General features: G+C 40.2%; 1 long non-coding RNA gene and 1 pseudogene across 1 annotated transcript; both read left to right on the plus strand.

The window, feature by feature from the left end:
• The first annotated feature begins 338 nt into the window (after positions 1-338).
• Positions 339-1,036, plus strand: LOC136462594 (uncharacterized). The gene is made up of 4 exons (XR_010760763.1): positions 339-473; positions 564-674; positions 781-865; positions 949-1,036. It is a non-coding gene; the product is annotated as an uncharacterized lncRNA (long non-coding RNA).
• Positions 1,037-6,337: 5,301 nt separating this feature from the next.
• On the plus strand, positions 6,338-12,412 carry LOC136466530 (serine/threonine-protein kinase STY46-like; annotated as a pseudogene).
• Positions 12,413-12,597: the final 185 nt, after the last annotated feature.

Genomic DNA, 12,597 nt, shown 5'->3' on the forward strand with positions numbered 1-12,597 from the left:
ATCTTACAAGCATGGATCCCTGCCGGCACATTTGGAGCCCCAGGTGGGCAAATTGCCGTTGAGTTTAAGGATATCCAGGCATGCTTCCACCTCGGACGAATGGAAATAAATCTGATTCGCATATGGTGCCTGTAAGTCATTGCCCTCTCGATATGATATGAATGTAATCTTTTAATTTTGTTGTAACTAACACGCGCCGTGATTTGTCGAATGCAAGCGGACTTTATGAAAAAGAGGCCAGCTCTGAAACATGGGTATATAGACCCTTCACCTATAGCATCAACAAATTTTAATTACCCTAAAGAGTGGAAACTAGATTACAAAGAACTAGGAGCTAGAAAGACACTTAAGAAGAAAGAGGACATCAGGAACAAGAAAATATTGGAAGAGTCCCTCAAGGTTGCGGCATACATTGCCCTATGTTTTAAAAATCTCCAACAACACGATAATATATGGATACCATACCACTTCAAGTAAGTTCGACTGTATACTTAGCTTTGTTCAATATACTTTGTTCGATGCAAAAGAGCTTATGTGTTCCTTCTATGGCTAAATTCATGCAGCGATCACTGGATTTGCATAGGTGTCTGGCTCTCACATAGCATGGCATGGGTCTTTGATTCAGCGGATTTCCCAGTCGAGACATACAAAGACTTCATAACGATTGTCAAGACGTATACATATTGACAATCCTCATTTTAGCTACTATGTTTGTATACATACTTATAAGGTTCAATGTGGGATACTAACAAGTTGCATTGGCTAAAACCATTAGAACAGGGCATTCAGGCACTATGTCCAGGAACATAAGGGGAGGCATCATCCAAATAGGAAGGAAAAGTTGTATGTCAAAACTCTATGTGCGGTAAGTGTCATTTACTTTGGTACTCTATATATTACGTGTCTGTTAATAGCATTACTTAACATCTCCATATTCAAAACACATAGTGCCCCAAGCAGAAGCCTGGGAGTCTACATTGTGGATACTACACATGTATTATGATGAGTACCATCGGTGGCTACAACAGAAACCCTAGTCTGGTAAGTTTGAACCTCTTCGCTCGTAGTATGAAAAGTTCACATATGTTGTGATATAGTAAACCTAAACTTGTTCTCTTTTAGTTGGAGAAAGATAAAGACACGAGAAGGAACCCATACAAGGATGACGAGCTCTTAGAGATGGTCGGCGACCTTTGCAACTTATAATGGACCAGATTGTGTATCATAAAGGCACTTACCATCATCTTCTTTCCGACTTAGGTAGTAATCCTCTGTACCAACACCTTCGGAAGACTGATAGGTTAGCCCTAGGCCGTTGATGACAATGTGGACTTGTGGTATGATTTGGATCAGACTTTGGAACGGTTTGGACTTTGTTTTGCATGTGGACTTGTGGATATCTTAATGAACTATGTTATAATGATGGACTTCATAATGGACTATGTTGTAATGATGGACTTTTGTGAATTATGATTTGTGATGATGGTCTTGTGTTTGTGGATGTATATATGTATATTTGTGGCGGTCAGATTCGAACTTGAATTATATATATATATATATATATATATATATATATATATATATATATATATATATATATATATATATATATATATATATATATATATATGGTCAGATTTGAATTTGAATTATTTATTTATTTTGCTGGAAAATTCACTGTAGGGGCGGTTCTTGATTGAACCGCCCTTACAAATACACACAGCAGGAGCGGCTGGTGATACAGCCGTCCTTACAGAAGTCCACTACAGGGGCGGCTGATATTACCAGCCGCCCTTACAGAGGGCACTGTAGGGGCGGCTGAAAACACCAGCCGCCCCTTCAGAGGGCACTGCAGGGACGGTCATGAAACCGTCCCTACAGAGGCACCCTCTGTAGGAACATCCTGGGAAGGGCGGCTAGCGCAGCCGCCCCTACAGAGGCTCTAGAGCCGCTCCTACAGTTAACTTCTGTAGTAGTGTATGTTTGGTGCTTTCCTCATGCGTGACGGCATGAATGCTACAGTAATTAGTGCGTGTAGACTTTTGCTCGTCGTAAAAGCAATTCAAGTGCATTATTTAGGTCTGTACCAGTTTGGATAAAGAAACACATCACGTACACGAATGACTTGTGTAAGGTTCGTTAAGAACATTGGTTTCATAATTCATAATTGTGATACATATGACTCCTTCCAATTGAAATGTCATGATATTTAGTTTTAAATGACTTATATTGGGGACTAGAGCGAGCATATCTCATAATGCAATGGTGTTAGCTTTGTATTGACCTTTTTTTTTCTAATGCTATAATCCGGTATAGTTTCAGATCCGAGATCTGGATTGTATATGTACTTTTATACTAAATTAAATTATTTAAATATTTACACATTAATACCAATTAATTATAATCAAAATGATTCATCTAATGTTCTCCGAGTCTCAACCGTACTTAAAGTCTAAAATATAGTATTTTTTTAATGTACATATTTTGATCTAGAGATCCAAACGGTCTAGCCAAAATATCGACTAAAGTTCAGCTGGACTTAGCTACTTTAACCTAGCTAAAGTTTAGCTGAGTCTATTAGCTCGATGATCAAACAACCAATCTAAAGTTTAGCTGAGATAACTTTTAACTGACTAAAGTTTAGCTTTGAAATTTTAGCTAGCTAAACTTTAGTTGGGTGTATCAAACAAGCCCATAAAGTTTTGCCAAATAAGCCCCCTATATGCTCCCGTGGATAACAAATGATCCAACACCTGATCGATAGACTAACTCAATTATACTACTAAAGCACAGTGTCCGCTAAAAAAATCAAATAGTACGGAGTAATTAAATACACACCATTTGAGACGCCGAGATCCGTTTGAAAGCAGAGGCATATTCTAATTTCTAACCCGTCCAAGGCGGGCGCGCGTAGCGATGCTTATCCTCGAATAGATTAAAGTTTATTAACCGACCAATTAACTAATCACATTCTTAATTCATATATGTATACCAAGCAATAATGTGTTCTGTGATGCGGCGGATCGGTATAAGCATATCCTCCACTACTCCAGTTTATTCCTTTTTTTAAGGAGGTAGTGTGTGTGCGAGCGCCAAAAGTCATCTAATGATTTTACTCCGTCGCATCAATCTCACTGGACTTTGATTAGTAGAAAACGAGAAGCATATACTAGTACAGAAGATGTCATGGTAATGGCCACGTTTAGCAATTGTACACTTTCCTGTGTTGAATACCAACGACAAGATAATAATAACTCCTTGCCCGGTCGGTATAAATCAATTTTCCTGGTGGGTCAAAACTGACAGGGAAAATCATTCTATGTCGGAAACAATATTTTTGCTGTCCACTTCAGGCAGCAGGGATAAAAGTCTACACCCTGCGGCCGATAGGGAATCTTTTGTATCCAGTTCTGTCGGTACACCGATAGGGAAATTAGTTTGCCTATTGCCCTGTTGGTTTTTGGTATTTTCCTGTCGGTACTGAACCGACAAGGATTTTTTGTTTCCAGTAGTGTCCGGACTACTTAGGGTATTTTCTGCGAAAAATTCATCTGTATTTAATAAGATGTCACATAAATATTTTGGATGACATGGCAACATTTTTAAGAAGAAAGAGAAGAAATGAGTTTTATGTGGATTAAACTCTTTTTGGTACAATTATCAACTCTCTATGAGTCATAAAATTAAATGTCTCTGAGACCATAAAATGAAACTTTTCTATTGAAAGTGCATGTGTCATTTTATTTTATATGACATGACAGTCTTGAAAACAATGTCATAAAACTTCCTATTGAGACTAGCTTTATAAATCTTAGAGTGGTCGATACCTTTTCTTTTTCCTACTTCACTATCTTCTCGCGTTTTTCTATTATCTTCGACTTCCTTTAGGTTTTCTCCAAATAATTCTCCATATAAACTCCATGTACATATATGTTGTTTATTGTCGGTGTTCTTTCCCGCAAAAGAGTGTAATTAGCGCATCACCCATAGTCAATCAGAGGGACAACACACAAGTTCGCACATTGTTTTAGGTACACATATCTTATGTCCAATACTTGAGAAGAGTTTTATTGCATGTGTGTCGCGTGTTGCGTTGTAGGGGTGCTGAAGAGAGTTGCAAGAGGTGCAAAAATTATGCTTCATGTCGATTACGATGGTGCTCCCGCCGCTCTCCACCTCCATCAATTGTTCACTCAACCACGTCATCCCCAGCTCCTTTGTCTCCCCACCCGGATAACAACCTACGCTCTGTTCACTTAGGCTTATCAGCCATGGTACAATGTTTTTCTTTCACAACAAAATAGTTTCAGCCGGCTTATCAGCCGCAGAAACCATCAGCCTGGCTTATCAGCCATGGTACAATGTTTTCTCTCCCGATCACGACGCCCTCGCCAACAAAACAGATTCAGCCAGCTTATCAGCCGTAGAAACCATCGACCTAGCTTATCAGCCATAGTATAGTATTTTCTCTCCCGATCACGATGCCCTCGCCCTCCTCAGTCATAGACTCGCAGTGCCTAAACTCCCACCCTCGCAATGTCTCCCTTGCCAATCCAGCTAAATCAGACGTCTCCACTGTGGCACCATCCAACTACCCAACACCACAACATACAACGCCCCCACCGCCTAGCCATCTAGTCTGATCCACCTTCCACCACCACCGCTGGCCCAACAACCTCCTAGTCATCCCTTTATCACCGAAGGGCAAAAAAACACAAGCCCCAATCCCCTATTCACAAATCGAAAACCCTAACTTTGTGAGAGTTCATGTGGTGGTTATAGGAGAAGACCTACACAAATCTTTGTGCATGAACATAAGGTCAGTAGATTGACATATTTTCCTCCTAAAATCTGTCTGACATATAGTATATAGCAAATCCCTGCTTCGTCTCAAGATGGATCTTTTTCACGAGTAGTTAATACGGCACAAAGTTGTATTGCCTTTTCATTTAGGCATGTTGAACCCTTTTTTATCTATTTGCATGATTGCTTTGCTTTTTTCCCTTCTTGAAATAAGATAAGTTTAGGCCAATCTCATTGGAAGTTTCATGAGTTTTATATTAAATAAACTATCAACTTAGTAAATATTTACAGTATTAACGAAGAGAGATATGATCAATGTTTCGTAGGATGAAATGAGTCCACACTATTTTCAAGACACGAAAGTTTGAAAACCGAGACACAAAACTCCACTGAACCTGGCTTAGTGACTCAGAGTAGGGTGTTTAGCTTGTCAGTTTGTCAAATTAATTAAATTGGTCTGGCATTGACTCATATCCAGATGCTAGCTAGCTCAAGATCCAAAAACATCCGTGGAGTTAACAAACCATTATTGCCCAAATATTCAACAATATCCTTAGGATTTATCTGTGCTATCATGCTGTGTTTGATACTAATTTTAAAACATAATCCTACTACTACTACTACCCAAGTTGGGTGCCTATCTAGTCAGCTCGCTGGGTGTCCAGGCCATCCACCAGCTCTTGAACTTTCCTTTTGCATGCATGCGTACCTGCTGGTTTGCAGACGCCTACTGTATACATGTCCCAATGCGCCATGGTCCCATGGAGTGTTGACCTGTTGTTCCTTGCAGTTTGCAAACAAAGAATGGCTTGTCGTACAACTTCTTCGGTTCTCCACATCACATTTGACTTGGTTTCCGGCCCGGATTATTTTGCTTATTATTATCCTGGGCATCCAAATCCAAATCCTACCAAAGCAAGGTGAGACAGCCACCTCATTCAGCCTTATCTCCAAAATTTAATTCTTCGATTTCCATATTTCTAAAAAATATATGCCCTTTTGGAAACACAAACCACTGCAAATTTATAAGTAATACTCCCTCCGTCCCTAAATGTATGTCGTTTTCACTTTCCGATAAACAACTTGACTAAATATATATTAAAAAAATATTAATATTTATAATACATAGTTAATATCGTTGATAGATATTTGAATCTAGTTTTTTAATAAATTTATTTGGAGATAGAAACGTTGCACGCATTTCCTATAAATTGAGTTAAAGTTATCGGCACGTAAATTGTGACGACTAACATTTAGGGACGGAGGGATTACACGGTAATGAAGCGTATAGGACGAATACAAATTAAAGGTCAGTAATTTCTTTCCGAAATCTACTCTGATTTCCTTCATTCCTCCTAACCTTGGACTGGATCTCACTAATTATTTTTTCCTTTATTTACTGATGATCCAAAGGTTAAGGTTTACTATTACGAGTATTGTTCTTCTCCGAATTAGCCAAGGCGACCGTCTCCGACTCATTACTCGCTGCCTCGATCTCCCTCTCCGTCCCGTCGCTATAAAGCTCTCGCCTTTGTCGCCGCCTCTTCACGTGCGTGCCACCACCTCCCATGCAAGAGCAGTAGGCGCAGCACGGTCGTCTCGTGTCCTCCTCCGTGCACGCCGCGTCGCTTTTCGATCGACTCGCCGCGCGCCCGCGGCTAGTCGTTCTTCGGTAGATCCATGGCCGTGGATAGTCCCCCGCCGCCGGTGCAGCCGCGGCGGCAGTCCGAGGCCGGCGCGGGGGGACGCCGGACGGACAAGCACGGCCGCCGCCTCGAGGTGTACAACGAGGTGCTCGCCCGCCTGCGCTCCTCCTCCGCCGCCGCGGCCTCCCCGGCCTTCGAGGACGCGCTCTGGGCCCACTTCCACCGCCTCCCCGCCCGGTGAGCCGCTCGCTTTGGGGACGCCGCCGCCGCCTGACGATCGAGATTTCCCGTGATCTACAGGCCGCTGCGTTGGCGTTGCTTCGATCGGTTGAGGCCTGACGACACGCATGCGTTCGCTTGCGCAGGTACGCGCTGGATGTGAACGCGGAGAGGGCGGACGACGTGGTCACCCACCAGCGGCTGCTCGAGGAGGCGCGCGATCCGGAACGCCGGCCCGCCTTGTCCGTGCGCGTCGTGCAGGTCAGAAATCCAGTAATCCATCCATCCACCCATTGGAATTGGATCCCACTGTAATCGCATGGTTGCATGTCGCACACGCGTCGATTTTGATTTGTGCTTCGTTCAGAAATGTGTGCATCGGTTCCTGACCAAGTACCTCTCTGTGTTCGATAATACCAAAGTCTAAGATTGTGAAAAGATGCTTTTTATGATGTTATTATCCTTTTGTTCCAGGAGTTCACACACCTTTTCGACATGTTTCATCCTACCAATGAGTGTATGTAGAGCTTGTAAAGATATGATGCACCTTTGTGTTGATGTTTTTGGTTCAGCAATTTGTACATTAATTCTTTAACCTGTTCGAATGGCGCAATATAAAGTTTGGAGGTTACAAGAGCATTGATCGTTTCTTTTTGGTCGTTAAACTCAATTCTTGGATAGGATAGATTAATTAACACTTCTCCTATATCTCAGGTGCCTGATTTTTTGTTGTTGTTGTTGACAACATGCAATTTTGTCATTGTTTGGCTGTAGAAAAACATTGTAAATTGTCTCTTGTGAGTTGTCCTTTTAGTTGCGCTAGTTGTTTGTGTAAGATTATTGTCTGAAAATCTCTAAAAATCCAGGCACCTGAAATACAGCAACTCCCCATTATGTGATCGTCCGTGATTTCTGAAGCAAAACTGTTATTTGCATGCTTGCTCATCAGGTTTCTAGGATTATTGATGGTGATACGGCCGATTCTTGTGATCCCTGACATGGAGACGATTGCTTCTAATAATCATGTGGCCGGCCAGATGTATGTATCATCGATATTTAGATCTGGATAAAGTTTCTTTCTTTCATGCGCCTATAGATCTTGGTTTCTTTTGTATGTTATAGTAACGTCGTGCACAACGTTTCAGGGCTCACCCACCCCCTGCATTTGGTTCTTCCTCCAATCTAGAGGCGCTCGGGCTCGAAACAAATGAGGGTGACGTCAGGAGCACCAATGATACTGATCACAGTGTACATCTCATTTCCAGGTAAACAATTTCCTCCTATGCGATGCTGGATTTTCGGTTTTTTCTTTCCTTATTTGTTTAGCATTTCAGGATGTATAATATGAATAAAATCACCCTTCTGGACCCCCAATAGACTGTTTCTGATATTTCGGAGTTGCAGTTTTACAAATGGCTAACATGGCTAAATTGTGGTGGTATTTACCTTTCGAAGAATGCATTTTTTTCCTTTATTAAAAAAAATGAGAGCAGTAGACAGTAATCTCTAATGCTTTGCTGCGAATCGGCTCCATATATGTCTTGACGTGCCTTTTCTTTAAAAACACTGATCTTGATATGTGGATATGTACTATTTTCCTTGAATACAAGAAAATCCACACTTTCTTAAGTTTGATATATATATGAATCTTGGTTAGGGGTGGAAGCATCTCCAAAAAGGCCGATACTTGCCTTAGCTAGCATCTTTAAGCTTTTTGTTTCATTCTGGTTTGATGACATTGCATGAAACTGATAGATTATCATATGTGGAGGCCTTCACTTTTCCCGAGTACATAAAACTTAAGCTCATATTTAGGGACATATAGAGCCTGTTGATATGCAAACAATTTGAGAAGTTATATTCTCTGTTAACTCATTGTTCTCTCTGTTCTGAATCTTGCAGGCCAATGCATGAGATAACTTTTGCAACTATTGATAAGCCAAAGCTCCTTAGTCAGGTAGTCACACTTCTTTTTCCTTGGAGTGTGGAAATTCTTTGACACGGCTACTCACAGAATTAGCCCTGGCATAGTTGATAGAGCTAACTAAATTCAGTAAATTAAGAAGTCAGCATACATAATGAATGAAAAAATAGTTTTAACAAAGAACTTGGTAATAGTAGGAAGAAACTAACAAAATACATTAAAGCCATTTCCAGAGTAAACTTCTGTTGTGAACTGGCAACTACTTGCCACCTGACACTCTGTCATCTATGCATTATTTTACAGCTGACCTGTTTGCTTGCTGAGCTCGGTCTTGACATCCAAGAAGCACATGCATTTTCAACAATTGATGGCTACTCATTGGATGTATTTGTCGTCACTGGATGGCATCTTGAGGTACATAGTTTCTCTCTGCTTCCATTATATCGCTGAAATGGGTTATTTGCTTATTAAGGCTTCTTTTAGTTCAGCAACGTGTAATATTTTTATGCTGCTATATTAATATTAATATTATTATTTTGCTGCAACTTCTAGAGTACTGAGCAGCTGCAAGGAAAGTTGCTTCAGAAATTTCACAATGCTGAGGTATAAGCTTCCTTCCTCCCTTCCTTTTGTGAAGTTGTTAGCTCCATAAAAAGCAACCTTTTGCTCTCTTGGTATTTACTTAAATTGTTCTCTCTGCTTTTCTTGAGAAGTTAGTTTGTTGAAGAAGATAAAAAACGTTAATTCTATCTGAAACAAATGAATACAAAAGATCTTGTGATTGGCAAAGTTCAAATCTTGATGGATACCATGAAAGTGTTACTTTGAACGTTTCATATTTGACACAGTGCTTCTATAGTGATTTGTTCTGAAATTATGAGCGACTGTTTAACTGTGGTAAGTTAGCTTTCTACAGACACGAGCTTGGCCTGTATCAAGCTCATCATCACCATCATCAGAAGGTCCACAAGGTGGACAAGGTATGCCATCTACAAGTGTTGAAATTCCAACAGATGGTGCAGATGTTTGGGAAATTGACCTTAAACTGCTTAAGTTTGGAAGCAAAGTTGCTTCCGGATCAAATGGCGACCTGTAAGTTTCAGTTTTCCTTACTCAATAACGTGGAAATGGGAACCTATTCAGAGCTTCATCTGATACTTGGGCTTGCTTAGGTACCGTGGAACATACTGCAATCAGGACGTGGCCATCAAAATAGTGAGGCCTGAGCGCATCAGTGCAGATATGTACCGAGATTTTGCACAAGAAGTGTACATCATGAGGTTCGTTTGAAATTTTTTACTGACATGATCTTTCCAAAGACAGTTGCCCCTCCCAGCTACAATTAATTTCAGTAATGTTGAAGATGTCAAATACCTAGTGTAGGTTTTAATAATAGTTCATAAATGCCTCTCAACATTGTTAATCATGCAAATGTTTCTTGGTTTATACATGCTTGCAGAAAGGTCCGTCACAGGAATGTCGTGCAATTTATTGGTGCCTGTACAAGACAACCAACGTTGTATATAGTAACGGGTATACTACGATGAGATTCATCTCTGCAGTAGGCATGTCAATAAATTTCTATGGTGTTTGATCCCCTTACCCCATTTTTGCATTTCCTTGTCTCAGATTTCATGTCAGGAGGGAGTGTCTATGATTACCTCCACAAAAATAATAATGCTTTCAAGCTTCCTGAAATACTGAAAGTGGCAACCGACATCTCTAAAGGAATGAACTACCTGCACCAAAACAACATAATTCACCGTGATCTCAAGACTGCAAACCTTCTCATGGATGAAAACAGGGTCAGTTTTTTTTCCAAAGCCCTAAATCATGTTTTTTTTAAGAAAATACTTCGGAAAAGGGCATGGAGTTCCTGGACTTCACTAGAGGAAAGACTTAACCCAGTTTACGAGTGAAACTGGGAACCAAAACCATACAACTACACAGTTAATTAAAGGGAAACCAGCAAAAACTTGAGCATGACATTCTAGATGACTAACCAACTCAAAACAGAATCATAATGTTTGTTTGATTTAGAATGTGCAGAGCTGTCTTTGTTGTGATTGATGATCGATAGATCTCAAAAGGTAATAGGAATACATTTTGCAGGTTGTAAAGGTTGCAGACTTTGGTGTTGCACGTGTGAAAGACCAATCTGGAGTGATGACTGCAGAAACTGGAACTTACCGTTGGATGGCACCTGAGGTGCACTGTCATGAATACGTATTTCAAAAAAGAACAATGCATATTTGTCTGTTTCTTAAATAATGATAGTGATGTTATTATTGAAATTTCAGGTCATAGAACATAAGCCCTACGATCACAAAGCAGATGTTTTTAGCTTTGCTATTGTTCTGTGGGAACTGCTAACCGGCAAGGTAACTGCAGTTGCATTCTTCTACATGATTATGCACAGTTTGTGTTTTCTATTTTTAGTTTGTATATAAATTACTCATAAGAGTCTATTGATTTTCAAACTTTTTGATTCCTCAGATCCCTTACGAGTACCTAACACCACTGCAAGCAGCAATAGGTGTTGTTCAGAAGGTAAGTGCATTTGGCTTCCGTAGTTACGTTATTAGCAGCCCTAAGGATATGACCTAATGGAGTCTTCGATAGATACATACATCTAGGAGGTGCTGTAGTATTTTATTCAGTTCTTATTTTAGGTAGCGGCATATGCAGACACTTGGGAACAGGGAGCAGTGCAGTTCTGTTAGAAAACAGTCTTTTAGAAGTGATGCCAGCCTTTGCTCTTTCAGGAAGAGTCATTTAAATACTGGACCATCATCCTTGGCTATGCATTTGTTTATTAATAGATTATATATATACATGAGATTAGAGGAACAAGTTCATTCTGTATGCTACAAGTTCTCATGGAAATAAGAAAAGTAGAAAACTTTATCACTAAAACACATATTTAAAGCAACGGGATTTGTATTACTGCCACACAAAAAAAAACTGTGTACAAAACATACTCTTAATTGTTGATTTCAAGTGAAACAGGTAGCCGTTTCTTTTCTTTTTTTTTTGTTAAAATAAATATTGAAACCTTTTGTTTCAGAGCTTTTTATAGAGATTTTTACAGTTTCTAGTAATTTTTGGGTAAGGCCATATTATCTGCTCATGTGGAGACTCACATTATGAACAACTTGATTCACCCACACGCATTCTCTGCAGGGTATTAGGCCAATGATCCCAAAAGACACTCATCCCAAGCTTATCGAGCTGCTTCAGAAATGTTGGCATCGAGATCCAACTGAAAGGCCTGACTTCTCCGAAATACTGGAAATCCTACAGAAACTCTCCAAAGAGGTCAGTCCTGCATTTCCGGTTCTCACTTCTAGTTTATCAATCACATGTCTAAACAAAATTATCATGATTTTACTCTACAACACGAAAATCAAGTCGACAATGTCTTTGCTGTCTAATATTACTCTCCAGAACTGAGCATTGTGATGTCTTACTTTGAAACAGGTAAAAACAGACCCTGAGGGTCGCCACAAAACAAAGTCAGGTTTTCTTGCAGCACTGAAGAGAAGCCACTGAAGGGCACTGGGCACCCACGATAGTTACTCCAATGCAATGTTGGTGCTTGATGCACGCTGTAATCACAGCATACTTGTGAAGTTCTGATGCAAATGGAATAGTGTGCTGTAGTTGTACAGTCACGATGACGATTTTCTCGTGTGATTGCAGTTGCTTTTCTCTTTTTGGCTCAATTGCCTTTTGTTTTGTTTCTCTGTCTCATGTATGTAATCGTAGATGTTTTTGTTGAATGTCCTAACGACTGATATAGATGAAATGTGCTGAAATAAATTCCTGCTAATGAGAAACAATCCTGTTCGCTTGCTCGTAAACGATCGTAAATTTTCAGCCGGGAACAGTGTTTTTCTCTCACATCAAACCAGCCAGCAGTAAATAATCCACGATACGATACGGTCTCCCGAACAGGCTGACTAGTAACTCTGAGATTTATCATAGATGATAATTTTTTCTGCT

Source organism: Miscanthus floridulus, chromosome 7 (assembly GCF_019320115.1).
Source record: "Miscanthus floridulus cultivar M001 chromosome 7, ASM1932011v1, whole genome shotgun sequence".
Lineage (NCBI taxonomy): Eukaryota > Viridiplantae > Streptophyta > Magnoliopsida > Poales > Poaceae > Miscanthus > Miscanthus floridulus.